Below are 19,315 nucleotides of genomic sequence, written 5' to 3' on the forward strand. Positions count from 1 at the left end.
AATTAACATCAACAATCATTGATCATATTACTAGCATGCACTCTAGGATAGGATATGATAAAAATGGCACAGCCTCTCTGAAGCCTTCTTTCCCCCAACATATAGTGTGTGTGTGTGTGTGTGTGTGTGTGTGTGTGTGTGTGTGTTCAGCTGCTCAGTCTATAGACTCTTTGAAAGGGCATGAACCATAGCCCACCAGTCTCCCCGGTCCACAGGATTTTCCCAGTAAGAATCCTGCAATGGGCTGCCATTTCTTTTTCCGGGTGTGTGTGGGGGGGTCTTCCCAACCCAGAGATCAAACCTACTTCTCCAGAGTGTCTCCTACCTTGCAGGCAGATTCTTTACCACTGAGCCACCAAGGAAAATACACATCTTTATTGAATGGTCCGTACTCCTCGGAACTGTCAAAGACATCAAAAATTTAAAAGTCTGAGACACCTTTGCAGCCAGAAAAGAGCGCCTGAGGAGCCGTGACAACTGAATGTAATGTGGTTCCTGGATGAGACCCTGAAACAAGAAAGAACCTTTTATTCCCAAAGAATTCAGGATAAAATAGAGGCTTTAGTGTTTCTTTTTTATTTTTTTTAATTTTAAACAAAGACAGACTGCCACATGTAGACTCATTAGGATGTGTCTGGAGTCCTGGAAGCTTGGCTACCCTTCGTTTTTCTACAACTGGACCTTGAGAGCTTGTGTGCAGGTTCTAGCAGGGGAGCACAGCGTTTCGTATACCCTCAACCCAAGAATGGTCCTCCTCCATCTGGGAGGGTGGACCAAGTGTGCAGCTTTGAGAGGGACACACAGGGAGTGATGAGACAGGGAGGTCACCTACCTAGTCAGACAGATCCACCACATCATGCCTGGTGGTCAATATGGTGACAGGTGTTGCAGCCAGATCACCCTCACATCGAAGACTTTAGTTCATAATTGACTCATGAATTGTGACAAAGCAACCACACTAATGAAGGGTATTCACAATAGATGAGCCTCTGTGTGAGATGTATGGGAACTCTGTGTCACCTTCACTGTACGTGCTAGTGCCTAGTTGCTCAGTTATGTCTGACTCTTGGACATATAGTCCACCACATCTTCTGCCCATGGCATTTTTCAGGCAAGAATACTGGCGTGGGCTGCCATTTTCTTCCTCCATAATGTTTTCAGTAAGTCTAAAACTACTCTAATATATATATATATATATATTTTAATAAATTAAATTGAGTAATTATTATTAAAACCCTCCTCTAGCTCACTGATGCTTGGCATGTGAAAAAAAATGATAGATATGGTGTTAGAATACAGACTGAGCTTCATAACAATGAAAATCCAGGAAGATAAGGGCTCCAAACATAAAGAAATTTCTTCCTCTTCCACATGGCAGCCCTGAGTTGGGCTCTAGGCTCTGTGGGTAGAGCATCTCTGGTCTAACCTGGGGATGCTGACTGCTCCTATCCTGTTATTCAGCCGTGTCCTAGGGGGCTGCTTTTACCCCAAGATCTGAGCAGAATCACCAGTGTTACTTCTGCTTTCTAGCTCCATGGAAGGGAGAGTGGAGGCAGTCACTTTCTTTTTCTTTAACGTTTTTTTTTTTTTTTTAATTGCTGTAAAAGTCAGATATATGAAACATGCTATTTTAGCCAGATTTAACTGTACAGTTCAGTGGCACTAAGTACATTCACATTGTTGTATAACTCACCATCATCCATCTCCGAGATTTTTCACCATCCTAAACTGAAACCCTGTCCCCATTTAACGCTAAGTCCCTATACCTCCTCACCAACCCCTCTACCCCTGGCCCCTGGAAAAACTTGCACACAACACTCCTACTTGCATCCCTTTTGAAATCACTTGGGACGCATGGTTAGGTGGATTGCACAGCAGGACGAACTGTGATCTCTAGTTCAGATTACATTTGAGGATTTCTATTACTAAAGGAAGAAGGCCGAATAAAACTAGCATCTATGACGAATCTGTCCTTCTGGCTACCTGCTCAAATACCCAAGAGCACCTTTCTTTTTTTAAAAAAATTTTTCTTTATATATTTATTTGGCTGTACTGGGTCTTCCTTGCTGTGTGGCTTTTCTCTAATAGTAGAGAGAGGGGGCGACTCTCTAGTTGCATTGTGCAGGCTTCCCTTTGCAGTGGCTTCTTCTGCTGCAGAGCATGGGCTGTAGGTCACGTGGGCTTCAGTCGTTGCAGCTACCGGCTCTAGAGCACAGGCTCGATAGTTGTGGCATGTGGGCTCAGCTGCACTGTGGCATGTGGGATCTTTCTTGATCAGGGATGGAACCCATGTCTTCTGCACTGGCAGGCCCCCAAGTGCCCCTTTCTTCTCCCACACAGAACACACCCCTCAAGAGGGTGCATCCTGAAATCCCATTCCATCACTCATCCAGCTCAGAGGCCAGGAATTCTGCTTGACTCCCAGTGCCCTCTGGCAGGTCCTGATACAACTCCCTCCAGTGCAGAGACCTATAAATGGAAAGGGGCATTATCTATCCCTCAACCAGCCCATGCACCACTGTGCAGTACAAACAAGGCAATCAATTAGAACTCTCATTCAGAAAAGGGAAGAATGGCACCAGTCAGTGACCTATGGCAGCAAACATGCTTGCTGGGCAGCCATTGTGAAAAGTCCCCTGTGGTATTACGGTTCTTGGTTTGATCTGGTCTGTTCTCTGGGAGGCATTGTCTTGTCCACTGTCCACCATGGTCACATCTGAAGTGAGCATTGGAGGTTCGGATTTGGGGACCCAAGATTGCTTCAGGGTTGGAGGGGGAACGGCAAACTGTCATAGACTTCTATAAGCTTGGCTTCCATTATATTTTTTAGCAGAACAACTTGCTCAAAAACTTAATAGGCTTCTATTTGTTTCTAGTTAGTTCCATGTGAAATTAACATTAGCAAAGGCCTTGGGAGGTCATAGTTCTTTCATCTGCTGCTTCTGCTCTTTTATTTACTGGCCTCTGTGCTTAGCTCATCCCTCTCCTTCAACTAAATGACCTTTGCAGTTGATTCCCATTGTCTGAGGGAGAGTGTTTAATGGAAGGCCTGGTCCAGTCTCTGAGAAACATTGCTGTTTCCTGCTCTTTGTCATAAAGTTGCAGTTCGCTTTTCTAGCTTGATTGAGCGCTCTTTCACTGGGCTTCCCAGGTGATGCTAGTGGTAAAAAAAGAAAAATCCACCTGCCAATGCAGGACAAGAGAGATGGGTTCCCTCCCTGGGTCAGGAAGATCCCTTGGAGAAGAGAATGGCAACCCACTTCAGTATTCTTGCCTGGAAAACCCCGTGGCCTGAGGAGCTTGGCAGGCTGCAGTCTGTGGGGTGACAAAGAATTGGACACAACTGAGCACCTGAACACACACACACTGAACTCTCAATCAACTTAGACTGCAGCTCTCAGTGAGAGCAGAACTGCAATGCTTAAGTATTTAAGCTTGCAAACTGGCTAATGGACACCTTGCTTCATCTTTCTTATGATACCTTGTTAAATGCAGTAAGGAGCAGCAAACATGTACTGACTCTCTGAGCTTTTTTTCAATCTCTTCAGCTAGAATTATGGGCTCCATAGCTAAAGTAAGCAAGTGTTGTTTAGTCATGTCCAACTCTTTGGGACCCCATGGACTCTATCCCACCAGGCTCCTCTGTCCATGGAATTCTCCAGACAAGAATACTGGAGTGGGGGAAGGCGCCAAGATGGCGGAGGAGTAGGACGGGGAAAACACTTTCTCCCCCACAAATTCATCAAAAGAGCATTTAAACGTCGAGTAAATTCCACAAAACAACTTCTGAATGCCGGCAGAGGACATCAGGCACCCAGCAAAGCAACCCAACTCCTCGAAAGGAGGTAGGAAAAAATATTAAAGACAATAAAAGAGACAAAAGAGGGAGGGACGGAGTTCCGTCCCGGGAAGGGAGTCTTAAAAAGAGAGAAGTTTCCAAACACCAGGAAACCTTCTCACTGCCGAATCCGTGCCGAGCTTTGGAAGCACAGAGGACAACATAACAGGGAGAAAAAATAAATAAACAATTAAAACTCGCAGATTGTGAGCCCTACGGTAACTCCTCCAGCGGAGAAGCAGCGCAGACGCCTGCACACGCCATTAGCAAGCAGGGGCTGGGCAGGGAGGCGCAGCGCGGGCTGCAACGCTTAGAGTAAGAATCTGGCCTGAATACCCTGAGCGCTATCTGAGCGAAATAATTTGGGCTAGCAAACCAGACTGTGGGATATCTACCATGCGAAAAGCCAGCCCTAACCTAAGACACCGCCAGCCCGCGCACGGAACAAAGGACTAAACAGAGATAGCCGGCTGCAAACCTTCCCCCTCCGGTGACAGGCAGCCAGAGCCGGAAGGGGGCAATTGCAGCCCCAGAGAGACATTATCTATAAAACTGTAAGCAGGCTTCTTTGCTAACTAAAACTTATTGGGGGTCTGGACGGTCAACATCTGCCTGAGAAGGTGCGCCGGTTTTACACCCAGATAACCAAGTGGCAGGGAGGCGATAAGTTGCAGCATTGGCGCTCGCCAAACACCTCATCACCTGAGCTGCTCGGACCTGGGAAGAGCACAAAACGCAGCCCCAACTGAGTCTGCGCTTCTGAGGACTACCTGAGTGCCTGAACCTGAGCGGCTTGGACCTGGGAGGTGCATGCAACCCAGGGCCAGCCTCGGATTGTTCCCGGCGGAACAACCTAGAGCCTGAGCAGTGTGGGCAGGGAGGCTACACGCGCCGTGAGCGGGGGCAGACCCAGTGTGGCTGAGGCACTGCGAGCGCACGCCAGTGTCATTGTTTGCAGCATCCCTCCCTCCCTCCCCATAGCGCGACTGAACAAAGAGAAGAAATACAGCTCCACCCACCAGAACACTGACACAAGCTTCCCTAACCAGGAAACCTTGACAAGCCACCTCTACATACCCACACACAGCGAGGAAACGCCACAATAAAGAGAACTCCACAAACTGCCAGAATACAGAAAGGACTCCCAAACTCAGCAATTTAAACAAGATGAAGAGACAGAGGAATACCCAGCAGATAAAGGAACAGGATAAATGCCCACCAAACCAAACAAAAGAGGAAGAGATAGGGAATCTACCTGATAAAGAATTCCAAATAATGATAGTGAAATTGATCCAAAATCTTGAAATTAAAATGGAATCACAGATAAATAGCCTGGAGACAAGGATTGAGAAGATGCAAGAAAGGTTTAACAAGGACCTAGAAGAAATAAAAAAGAGTCAATATATAATGAATAACGCAATAAATGAAATTAAAAACACTCTGGAGGCAACAAATAGTAGAATAACAGAGGCAGAAGATAGGATTAGTGAATTAGAAGATAGAATGGTAGAAATAAATGAATCAGAGAGGATAAAAGAAAAACGAATTAAAAGAAATGAGGACAATCTCAGAGACCTCCAGGACGATATTAAATGCTACAACATTCGAATCATAGGGGTTCCAGAAGAAGAAGACAAAAAGAAAGACCATGAGAAAATACTTGAGGAGATAATAGTTGAAAACTTCCCTAAAATGGGGAAGGAAATAATCACCCAAGTCCAAGAAACCCAGAGAGTCCCAAACAGGATAAACCCAAGGAGAAACACCCCAAGACACATATTAATCAAATTAACAAAGATCAAACACAAAGAACAAATATTAAAAGCAGCAAGGGAAAAACAACAAATAACACACAAGGGAATTCCCATAAGGATAACAGCTGATCTTTCAATAGAAACTCTTCAAGCCAGGAGGGAATGGCAAGACATACTCAAAATGATGAAAGAAAATAACCTACAGCCCAGATTATTGTACCCAGCAAGGATCTCATTCAAGTATGAAGGAGAAATCAAAAGCTTTTCAGACAAGCAAAAGCTGAGAGAATTCTGCACCACCAAACCAGCTCTCCAACAAATACTAAAGGATATTCTCTAGACAGGAAACACAAAATTGGTGTATAAACTCGAACCCAAAACAATAAAGTAAATGGCAACAGGATCATATTTATTAGTAATTACCTTAAACGTAAATGGGTTGAATGCCCCAACCAAAAGACAAAGACTGGCTGAATGGATACAAAAACAAGACCCCTACATATGTTGTCTACAAGAGATCCACCTCAAAACAGGGGACACATACAGACTGAAAGTGAAGGGCTGGAAAAAGATTTTCCATGCAAATTGGGACCAAAAGAAAGCAGGAGTCACAATACTTGTATCAGATAAATTAGACTTTAAAACAAAGGCTGTGAAAAGAGACAAAGAAGGTCACTACATAATGATCAAAGGATCAATCCAAGAAGAAGATATAACAATTATAAATATATATCCACCCAACATGGGAGCACCGCAGTATGTAAGACAAATCCTAACAAGTATGAAAGGAGAAATTAACAATAACACAATAATAGTGGGAGACTTTAATACCCCACTCACACTTATGGATAGATCAACTAAACAGAAAATTAACAAGAAAAAAAAAAAAACATGTATCTATAAAGTTCACTAAAGCAAAGCACAGTAAAATGAGGTATGGCAATAAAAGGCGTTAAATTTATCAAAAAAATAAATAAATAAATAAAGTGCTGAAAATTAAAAAAATAAAATAAAATAAATAAATGTGTCTACCCAGTACATACAATGTCTGACACATTGTATGTTTTAAATAAATGATGACTATTGCTGATTGATGTAGATTTCATTTGTATACATATTGTGTTTCCCCCAAAGGAACTGTTTTAAGTTTATTAAAACATAAGGCTTAAAAAAAAAAAAAAAAGAATACTGGAGTGGGTTGCCATTCTATTCTCCAGGAGATCTTCCCAACCTAGGGATCAAACCCAGGTCTCCCACATTGCAGGCAGATTTTTTACCATTTGAGCCACCAGGAAAACCCATATTTCAGTATACATCAGTATAATGTTCTCCAAGTTCATCCATCTTGTTGAGAATGGCAGGACTTCCCTGGTGGCTCAGATGGTAAAGTAAGCAAGAACTTGGCCAAATGTTTTTCCATGGCATAACAAAGGTCATCAAATTTCCAGCCTGCAACACTTCCTTGCTTCTTATTGCACAAACAACTGGCCCATACCACTTGTTTCAGGCTTTTATTTGGTAGCAGCCTATCTCCAGCACCAGTTTCTAACTAAGTCAGGGCACAACCAAGTGGCTATAACAAAGAATCTCTAAAATACAGTGATTCAAACAGGGTGGATTTTTTTTTCTTTTTCTCATAAGAAAACAGGAGACTCTGTCCACAAAATTGTCTAAAGTGTATTGTTTTGCCATCCCTAGAATCTCATGATCAAAGCTAGCTCTTGTGACTGTGCCCCTGCCTGAAACAAGAGAAAAAGAAAGGATGTGATAAAGAATATGCTCGTGCTCCTGTGACTCACATTCAGTTGGCCACACTTAACAGCAGAGTCCCTTGGAAAGCAAGGAGATCAAACCAGTCAATCTTAAAGGAAATCAACCCTGAATACTCTTTGGAAGGACTGATGCTGAAGCTGAAGCTCCAATACTTCAGCCCCCCTGATTCAAAGAGCTGACTCGTTGGAAAACACCCTGTTGATGGGAAACATTGAAGGCAGCAGGAGAAGAGGGCAACAGAGGATGAGATGGTTGGATGGTATCACCAATGCAATGGATATGAATTGGGCAAACTCTGGGAGATGGTGAGGAACAGGGAAGCCTGGTGTTCTGCAGTCCATGGGGCCGAGAAGAACAACAAAAACAACAGCAGGAAGGTCATGACATGTCTCCTAGCCAAGCAATAGGTGTCAAGGTTTCTGGCACTAAAGGAAGATAGAGAAATGCATTGGGAGAGCAGGTTGTAGTCTTGGCACAGAGCCCAGTGAGCTTGGACTCCTGATTCATTCCTCCGGAGAGCTTATCACTGGATGATGGTAACCCAGGGTCTCCTATAAATAAAGCATGCTTCGGCATACAAAGACATTGTGATTTATGCCTCCCAACCCTATCACTGTTAATAATGCCTTTTTTTTTTTTTTTAAGAATTTTTGATGTGGACCATGTTTGAAGTCTTTGTTGAATTTGTTACAAGATTGCTTCTGTTTTATGCTTTGGTTTTTCGGCCATGAGGCTCGTGGGACCTTAGCTCTGGGATGGACCATTGATCGAACCAGCACCCACTGCATCGGAAGCATGTCGCCTTAACCACTGGCCTACCAGGGAAGTTCCAATAATGCCTTTCCTTGATGAACAAAGAATTTTACATCTGTGTGGCCATTTAAGTATGATTCTGACCCAGTATGCTCATTAACAGGATCCAGAAATGAAGAGGACTGGGGACTTCTGTCCCTGAACAGCTCCACGCTAGAGCTAGTCTGTCAGGGGCAAAGCTAGGATGGGAACCCAACATGCTAAAGTCTCTTTCACTAAATGTGGGGTTTTAAAATGAATGCAGTAATCTAAAAATGATCTCACCAGAATAGAATACAGTGACAGACTAAGCTTCACATGCCATTCTCTTATTTAGATAATTCAGTATTTTATTAACTTTTGGCATTACAATGACACACTGCTAACTCCTACTTAACTTGTGGTTTTTACAATTCTGGATCAATTTATGCCATACATTTGCAAAACAAGTTCTGTCCTAGCTTGCATTTGTATAGATTTCCTCTTTCATAAGTTATTTTTTTTTTGTGCTGTGCACGTGTGTCACTATTGAACTAGAGAAAGAGTCCTTTTGGATCTCATTTAACATGAGATGCTTGAAAGAGTCAAACTCTGGCACCAAACAACAATTTTACTAAAGTTGATATGTGTTTTACTTGTTATATGCCCCTGAATTTACTATATTTATCACTACTCTAAAAAAAGTAAAATTAAGATAAATCCATATTATTTTCTATATCTTGCTATTTTGTGTATATATTCTAATATTTCTTCCGGAAGCATAGCTTGTTGTTGTTGTTTTAGTTGCTAAGTCATGTCAGACTCTTTTGTGACCCCATGGACTGCAGCCTTCAGGCTCCTCTGTCCTTGGGATTTCCTAGGCAAAAATACTGCAGTGGGTTGCCATTACCTTCACCAGGGATCTTCCTGACCCAGGGATTGAACCCGTGTCTCCTGCATTGGCAGGCAGATTCTTTACCACTGAGACACCCAGGAAGTGCAGGATATATAACATACTGGTCTATAGTTTTTGGTTCCTTTCTAAAATGCAGTTCCCTTTTTCACTTTTAGGATTTTCCATACATTCTTTCACTTTACATTTTGTGTAGAAATAGATTTCACCATGCGCTTCTGTAAAGTTTGTGAGTCCCCAAAACTTCTGACATGAACTGCAAGTTCAGGAGGTCTCTAAGACCACTGTCCAGCTCAATTATTCATTAGAAGAACTCCTAGAAGCTGTCATACTCCTGGCTATGATTTATTATAGTGAAAGGATACAGATTAGTATCAGCCAAGGGAAGAAGCACTCAGGGCAGGATCTAGGAAATGCCAGGCACAGGTCTTCAGGTGTCTTCTCCAGGTGGATTTGTGTGTCCCATGCCTGTTTCTCCAAGCAATTATGTATGCCAATACACACCAAGTTGTGACAACCAGAGAAGGTCATCTCAACTTTGGTGCTGAGATGTTTTTACTGGGGTTCAGTTAGGTAGACTTGGTTGATGGCTCACATCATTGACCTTAGTCCACAGCACCCCACCTCCACTCCAGATAGGGCTCATACTATGTGGCCCAAAGCCTTCACCGCAAATCTCAGAGTTAGAATAGAACATCTGGAGTGGCTCAGGGTCCCCCGGCAAATAGAGACACACATAGAAGGCAGGGGATTCCAGGGATCTCCCAGGAGTCAAAGGCAACTGCTCTCTGGGCAATGCTAATCCTTTACTACACATCTTTCAAGTAAATAGTATTGTAAATCTTGTAAATCCAGAGACACGTAGGGTTCAGTCCTATCACAGTGCTACATTCATTCAAGAAGCATAGTTCAACTCTTGAAATGTAATTAAGGAGAATTCCACCTTTCAGTAGTGACTCTAAAAGGACATGCAAGAGGACCCAAATACATACTCCACATCCGTTTTTATTAAAGTCCTCTTTGCTGCTGCTGCTAAGTCGCTTCAGTCGTGTCCGACTCTGTGCGACCCCATAGACGGCAGCCCACCAGGCTCCCCGTCCCTGGGATTCTCCAGGCAAGAACACTGGAGTGGGTTGCCATTTCCTTCTCCAATGCATGAAAAGTGAAAAGTGAAAGTGAAGTCGCTCAGTCGTGTCCGACTCTTAGCGACCCCATAGACTGCAGCCTACCAGGCTCCTCCATCCATGGGACTTTCCAGGCAAGAGTACTGGAGTGGGGTACCATTGTCTTCTCCGAAAGTCCTCTTTCCCCATCCCCAATCCTATCTCCATGTATTGGAGAAGGAAATGGCAACCCATTCCAGTGTTCTTGCCTGGAGAATCCCAGGGACGGGGGAGCCTGGTGGGCTGCCGTCTATGGGGTCGCACAGAGTTGGACACGACTGAAGCGACGCAGCAGCAGCAGCAATCCTATCTCCCCCAACCAGAAACAAAACAAAAAACCTCTTAAACCCACAGCCTACCTAATACTGCCCTCCTCCTTTTCTCTTTCTCATCACATTGTTTAGACATGAATTTAGGCTTAAATTCAGCGCAAAATTATCCATCCTCTTTAGAAGTGGGAGGGGATGGCAAGCGGGGCTCACCAATGCATTTAGTGTGGGCGGCTGCGACCGGCGCATTTAGCGCGGGCAGCTACCCCACGTCCGAGGTCAGGGGCAGAAGCCGGGAGCACCCCACGCCTGAGAGGAGGTGGCCAAGAGGAGTTACCCCATGTCCAAGGTCAGGGGCAGCGGCGGAGAGTGCCAGGCTGAGATGGCGCAGGAACGGCCAGGAGGAGCTACCCCACGTCCGAGGTCAGGGGCCGTGGCTGGGAGGAGCAACCCCACCTCCAAGGAGCGGTGGCTGCGCAGGCGCAGGAGGGCCTAGAGGAGATATTTCACATTCAATGTCAGAAGGCACAGCGGTGAGGCAATACCCCTCGTCCAAGGTAAGGAGCAGCGGCTGTGCTTTGCTGGAGCAGCCGTGAAGAGATACCCCACGTCCAAGACAAGAGAAACCCAAGTAAGACGGTAGGTGTTGCAAGAGGGCATCAGAGGGCAGACACACTGAAACCATACTCACAGAAAACTAGTCAATCTAATCACACTAGGACCACAGCCTTGTGTAACTCAATGAAACTAAGCCATGCCCGTGGGGCGACCCAAGACGGGCGGGTCATGGTGGAGAGGTCTGACAGAATGTGGTCGACTGGAGAAGGGAATGGCAAACCACTTCAGTATTCTTGCCTTGAGAACCCCATGAACAGTATGAAAAAGCAAAATGATAGGATACTGAAAGAGGAACTCCCCAGGTCAGTAGGTGCCCAATATGCTACTGGAGATCAGTGGAGAAATAACTCCAGAAAGAATGAAAGGATGGAGCTAAAGCAAAAACAATACCCAGTTGTGGATGTGACTGGTGATAGAAGCAAGGTCTGATGCTGTAAAGAGCAATATTGCATAGGAACCTGGAATGTCAGGTCCTTGAATCAAGGCAAATTGGAAGTGGTCAAACAAGAGATGGCAAGAGTGAACGTCGACATTCTAGGAATCAGCGAACTAAAATGGACTGGAATGGGTGAATTTAACTCAGATGACCATTATATCTACTACTGCGGGCAGGAATCCCTCAGAAGAAATGGAGTAGCCATCATGGTCAACAAAAGAGTTTGAAATGCAGTACTTGGATGCAATCTCAAAAACAACAGAATGATCTCTGTTCGTTTCCAAGGCAAACCATTCAATATCACAGTAATCCAAGTCTATGCCCCAACCAGTAACTCTGAAGAAGCTGAAGTTGAATGGTTCTATGAAAACCTACAAGACATTTTAGAACTAACACCCAAAAAAGATGTCTTTTTCATTATAGGGGACTGGAATGCAAAAGTAGGAAGTCAAGAAACACCTGGAGTAACAGGCAAATTTGGCCTTGGAATACAGAATGAAGCAGGGCAAAGACTAATAGAGTTTTGCCAAGAAAACGCACTGGTCATAGCAAACACCCTCTTCCAACAACACAAGAGAAGACTCTACACATGGACATCACCAGATGGTCAACACCAAAATCAGATTGATTATATTCTCTACAGCCAAAGATGGAGAAGCTCTATACCGTCAACAAAAACAAGACCAGGAGCTGACTGTGGCTCAGATCATGATCTCCTTATTGCCAAATTCAGACTGAAATTGAAGAAAGTAGGGAAAACCACTAGACCATTCAGATATGACCTAAATCAAATCCCTTATGATTATACAGTGGAAGTGAGAAATAGATTTAAGGGACTAGATCTGATAGATAGAGTGCCTGATGAACTATGGAATGAGGTTCCTGACATTGTACAGGAGACAGGGATCAAGACCATCCCCATGGAAAAGAAATGCAAAAAAGCAAAATGGCTGTCTGGGGAGGCCTTACAAATAGCTGTGAAAAGAAGAGAAGTGAAAAGCAAAGGAGAAAAGAAAAGATATAAGCATCTGAATGCAGAGTTCCAAAGAATAGCAAGAAGAGATAAGAAAGCCTTCCTCAGCGATCAATGCAAAGAAATAGAGGAAAACAACAGATATTCTGTAATAGGCAGGGAAATGGGGAAAATCAATGCATATGTCAATATTAATTATTTTTTCCTGACACAGTAACTTCCAATCACTGGGAATCAACTGTGTTTCAGACACTTTACATACATGTGTTTCTGGATCTAATATCTTACCTTTTCAGAGATGTCACAACCCAGGAAAATTTTCAACAATTGTAAGTGGAAGCAAAGTCATTCAAGAAATACTATAATAATTGCTGCTGATGTGCTTCATTCCATAATATGCCAGGAGCCGGTGAGGCATTCCACTCGTGACGAAGGTCATGAGGAAGGAGGCTCGGCATACGCAAAGGCGGGATCGAGCCTCAGGAGTCCCCCTGGATATTCTCGAGCATCTACCCCCCAAAAAACCAGAGTCTGCCTACTTTATTGCTTTGTGCTCTCACCTCTGACTTTACTGGGGGCTGTCCCCTACCACCATCTCGCTCTCTCTGTCAAAGAGTTAACTTACAGCTCCAATTAATAAAGTTCCTGGGCAATTAGGAGTGTTTAAATCCAAACCCCTCAGATGGCTCTCTAACTAGCCTGACAAGTTTACCTGGACTCCTACAGCTATGCATACAATTGTTTACAGTCTCCCAGCCTCAAGAGGCACGGGAAGCTTAAGATATTCAAATAGCTTAGAGCCTCTCAGAGAGTTAGAAACTGTCAGAATAAACTAGTAAAAGATTTCATTGATGAGCCAATGCTTGTTGCCAAGTTTTCACATCCCCTGAATTGTATCCCTGAATGTGTATTAATTAATATAGTTGGTATATAGAAAAAATAAGTAGTGGCCTTGGTGTTAGTAACTTTAGACCCTTAAGGTAATAAATTCTTTCCTTTGTTGTAAACCCATTACACATCCACCCTATAGGAATGCAATTTTATCTTCGCAAGATGGTGCCAAACCTTGAAATAATTACTCTTAGAGAAAATAAGTCTTTGTTGATAAGTCCTTGTCAAGAGTCATAAAATGTTAATAGGCCTTCTGGCCAGAAGATGATGTAAATCACCTAAACCATTTGTATACGATAAATTTGCAGGAAAGAAACCCTGGTTTTTGATAAGGATCAAAAACTGCTGACTTTGCATCCCCTATTATCCTCTATGTGTAACTTAGGGTATAAAAACCCCTGTTGAAAATAAAGCTGCGGGCCTTGCTCACCAACGCTTGGTCTCCCCATGTCATTCTTTTCACATTTTGGCTGAAGTCTCCATCTGGAGCGCGGAACCCACCATGCTTACTAATTATGCCTGGGCTTCTAAGACCCACTCGAGAAGGTGTCTACGGTGGGGCACCTTCCCCTATTCGAGAGGGCAACTGCGGCCTACGTAAGTGGTGCAAACTTCTTGTCTTGAAGTTTTATTGGTCTCCCGCTTAAACCAAGCTACTCAGCCTCTTTTCTCCACTGAATTTTCCTACTGAACTATCCTCATTCTATTACTCTTTATATCTCTAATTAGCATATAAATAGTGGCCTAGGCCGTCTCTCCTTCGAATACCCTGGATCAGCCGGGGCTGGATCCCGGCAATAATACTTTGATATGGTAAAGGAAATACATACTACGGGGGAGGCGGGGGGAGATTACATATGTAAGTATCAAAATATTAAGCTTCAAAAACTCCTTTTTCTTTATATTATTATTTGTGGTTGTCTTCTAGCTCAATGCTGGATGATTAATTTAAGGAGGAAAAGTGAAAAAAAAAATTAGGATTCTACCAAATTTTAACAAACACAAAATACCAAAATGCAGGCACATATGCATTTTAACTCTTTCATTAGGTACTGAGACTTCTGTTCTATAAATGGGCTTCCCTGATAGCTCAGCTGGTACAGAATACACCCACAATGCAGAGACCCCGGTTTGAATCCTGGGTTGCTAAGATCCCCTGGAGAAGGGATAGGCTACCCTCTCAAGTATACTTGGGGTTCCCTGGTGGCTCAAACAGTAAAGAATCTGTGTGCAATGGGGGAGACCTGGGTTTGATCCCTGGGTTGGGAAGATCCCCTGGAGGAGGGCATGGCAACCCACTCCAGTATTCTTGCCTGGAGAATCCTGGTGGACAGAGGAACCTGGTAGGCTACAGTCCACAGAGTCGCAAAGAGTTGGACACAACTGAGCAACTAAGCACATTCTATAAACTCTAGTATATATGGAGATGGCTGAATCTGTTATGAAGTTCCAATACACTTTATTTAGTAGAGAAAAATGAGCTACGGAGAAACTTCCCACTAGGTATGTACCCCTAAGAGTATCATCCATTAATTGTTAAACTGTCCATATATATGGTTCAGGGTACATTAAAACTGAATTTGAAACACAAGTTATATATTCTTTTGGCAAAAGAAAGAAACAAACTTTCCTTTCCCACCTCCTCCACCCCTTCACTCTTCCATTCCCAGCCCACTCCCACTTACCTCAGCCTCATGAAACTGTTTCAACATAGCAATTTACTATGTTTACATTTTTAAAACACTGACGCTGTATTATCAGTGCATCTCCCTCCTCCATTGTAATTTTTGAATCTACTCCAATATCTAGGCAGTGCTCACATGTCCCAATTTATACTATCAATGTTCTCTAAGTTTGTTTGAATCACAATTCCAAAAGCTCTGTCCATTGCATTTGATTAATATGCTCTTGGCTCTTAATCTAAAGATTTTTTCCCCTCCATCTCTTTTTTTTTTTTTTTTTTCCACCATGCAGTTTTGTCATTTTTCAGAAGAGGAGGAAATGAAGAAGGGGATGGGGAGAAGGAGAAGTTGAGTTGTTTGTCTCAGAAAGTCTCCTACTGTTTATATATATATATATATATACATACATACATACATATATACATTTGATGGTTTTTGACATGTTTTTGGCCCTCATATTGCTCTGTCTTGAGATGTGGTTAAGTTTAGGTTTGATGCTGGTGGTTGTGGTGGTGGTGGTGGTATGTGTGTGTGTGTCTATATGAAGACTACTTCATAAGTGATATTGGGTACTTTCATCAGAAGCACATACTGTGTTTCATTTGGTGGTATTAACAATTTCATGGCAATTTCAAAATGTGATGTTTTCATTCTACTTTCCCCTTTTCATTTATTAGCCAGAATACATCTATAAAAGGACACTTTCTCTCGTCCGCAGTTTGGTTACTCTGAATATGTATAGAAAAGGCAGGATAAAGACTTTATCCTTTATTTGAAAGTATTAATCCCTCAGTTGTGTCCGACTCTTTGCAACCCCATGAACTGTAGCCTACCAGGATCCTCTGTCCAAGGGGTTTTCCAGGCAAGAATACTGGAGTGGGTTGCTATTCCCTTTTCCAGGGGATCTTCCCAACCCAGGGATCGAACCCATGTCTCCTGCATTGTGGGCAGATTCTTTACCATTTGAGCTACCAGGGAAGCCTTTAGTTAACAGTTTCCAAAATAATAACTCAAAGCCCTAGTATTCTCCAAAGATTATCTGTGTATTTAAGTATTATTTTGAACCCCAGGATTTAAACATTATTTGATTTGTTTCAATCCATGTTAGAGACTGTTCCTTATTGACACTTAAGTCGTCTGATCTTTGAATGGTAGGAGCTTATACAAGTGGGCTCCGCGTCCTTTTCACACAATCCAACTAGACTTTGATAAAACGTTTCAAGCTTATCTAGTATATTTCCTACCTTAGCCCTCCCACTAGCCCCTTTTTTTCAAGGACCCATATCTCTGTCTGTAGAAAATGGTGTTTAAAGACCAAATTCTAGGCATTAGGGTAACATCGCTATTGGGTTGATCAATATCTCTAGCCATTTCAGTGGATAGTGCTAAAAATAATTTTTTTCACAAAAAATTTACATGAATCTGCACTGTTACTACAATTCAATTCAAGGTTGTAAGGTAAACTCATTGGTGTTAGTGAATATCTCCTTTCCCCCATAGCCCATACTATGGTGCACACATCACAATCTCCAAATAGCTCTACCAACACCACTATCAGCAAAATATTTCCAGTAATTTCTTCAACTCAAATAAAAGTACCTCTAGGAAAGGGATGGAACCTTAACACTGACAGTATGAATTATTCTTTCTTAGCAAAAACTAATCCACATACGTTAAGCATATTTACTTAGTGTTATTTAAGATCTGTATCAAAATGTTGAAATACTGGGGTATATAGAGAAGTTCCTCTCAGGAAGATAACAGGATTTTCTTTGCAGAATTAGCACCTTGTAATTCAAATGAGTCACCAGAAAGTCTATAACTAATTCTTATCTCTGCTATGCATCAACCAGAAGGCTAACATTTTTACAAAGGAACCCTCTTGTAATGTGACAAGATTCACAGTAAGTTGATCTCCTTCCATGAGAAAGGCCCAGTAGGGGTCAAGCCATACCCAATTATACCACTGTTCAGTCTAGAAGCCCTGAACAGTTACCATAGCCACTGGGAAGCACTGAAGTAACAGATGGTAAATATAAAAGAACAGCTTTTAAAATTTAAAACAAATCTAAATGTAAACCTTCCTTATCATCTCCATTCCACGCTTTCCCAAAAAAGGGGTGAAAACCATCACAAGTACAATTCTGAGATGTTTATTTAAAAAGTATCCTTTATCCTAGTTTTCAAAATCCACTACAATCCTATTAAACAGTGGTTTGTCCTTGGTGTTTTTTTTATTTTTTGGTAAGGTGTGAATGAGTGTTAAGTTGCTTCAGTAACCTCCAACTCTTTGTGACCCCATGGACTGAATCTGCCAGGCTCCTCTGTCCAATGGGATTGTCCAGGCAAGAATACTGAAGTGGGTTGTCATTCCTTTCTCTAGAGGATCTTCCCAACCCAGGGATGGAATTTGTGTCTCTTACATCTCCTGCATTGGCAGGCAGGTTCTTTACAACTAGCGCCACCTGGGAAGCCCAAAGAAAACATTACATAATAATGAATTATACACAAGAAGATATAAATCATGAACTTATATGCATAAATATACAACACAACGAATATGTATGTTCATACATACAATATCAGGATAGGACATTCAAACACTTTTCAGCGAGATAACTGATAATCTAGTAAGACTGTAGAAGATTTGAATAACATTAGTGACTTGATTTCAAATAAATTTATACAAATTATATATTTCATAAAGTTTTTGTTTAGATAAGTATTATATATTTATATGTGTATAAATATATAATGTGTTTGCATCTTGCACATAACAAATAGAATTACATATATTATTCAAGCACACTTGGAATATTTCCAAATGCTGGCAGTATCCTAGGATACAAAAGAAGTCTCACCAAATTTCAATGAATCAATTACTCAGACAAAGAGAAATAATGTCTGATCTCACTTACATATGGAATCTAAAAACAGAACACAATAAAACAAAACAAAAAAATGAATTCACAGATACAGAGTGCATGGTTTGATGGTAGAGAGGTGGTCAAAAGGTACAAACTTCCAGTTATAAAATAAATAAGTCATGGGGATATAATATTCAGCTTGATGACTATAGTTTAAAAATATCATGTTATATATTTGTATGTTGCTAAGGGGGTAGATCTTAAAAGTTCTTATTACAAGAAAAAAAATGTAAATACATTAGGATGTTAGCTAGACTTACTGTGGTGGTTGTTTCACAACACATATGATTATTGAATCATTGTGCTGTACACCTGAAACTAATACAATATTATATGCCAATAATATCTCAATTTAAAGAGTCAGTGAATCTGATTTATATACACTATGACTTCTAATCACAATGCCATTAAATAAGAAATCATTGAGAAATCTGTGTGCAGGTCAAGAAGCAATAGTTAGAACTGGACATGGACCAACAGACTGATTCCAGATAGGAAAAGGAGTACGTCAAGGCTGTATATTGTCACCCTGCTTATTTAACTTATATACGGAGTACATCATGAGAAATGCTGGGCTGGAGGAAGCACAAGCTGGAATCAAGATTGCTGGGAGAAATATCAATAACCTCAGATATGCAGATGACACCACACTTATGGCAGAAAGCAAAGAAGAACTAAAGAGCCTCTTGATGAAAGTGAAAGAGGAGAGTGCAAAAGTTGGCTTAAAGCTCAACATTCAGAAAACTAAGATCATGGCATCAGATCCCATCACTTCATGGCAAATAGATGGGGAAACAGTGGAAATAATGATAGATTTTATTTTTGGGGGCTCCAAAATCACTGCAGATTGTATCTGTAGCCATGAAATTTTTAACGCTTACTCCTTGGAAGGAAAGTTATAACCAAACCTAGACAAAATATTAAAAAGCAGAGACATTACTTTGCCAACAAAGGTCCGTCTAGTCAAGGCTATGGTTTTTCCAGTAGTCATGTATGGATGTGAGAGTTGGAATATAAAGAAAGTTGGGTGCCGAAAAATTGATGCTTTTGAACTGTGGTGTTGGAGAAGACTCTTGAGAGTCCCTTGGACTGCAAGGAGATCCAACCAGTCCACCTTAAATGAAATCAGTCTTGAATATTCACTGGGAGGACTGACGTTGAAGCTGAAACTCCAAGACTTTGGCCACTTGATGCGAAGAGCTAATTCATTGGAAAAAACCCTGATGCTGGGAAAGATTGAGGGCAGGAGGAGAAGAGGACAACAGAGGATGAGATGGTTGGATGGCATCACCAACTCAATGGATATG

This window comes from Bos grunniens, chromosome 12 (genome assembly GCF_055505025.1).
Source record: "Bos grunniens cultivar Pamir isolate PY7600 chromosome 12, Bosgru_T2T1.0, whole genome shotgun sequence".
NCBI classification, from domain to species: domain Eukaryota; kingdom Metazoa; phylum Chordata; class Mammalia; order Artiodactyla; family Bovidae; genus Bos; species Bos grunniens.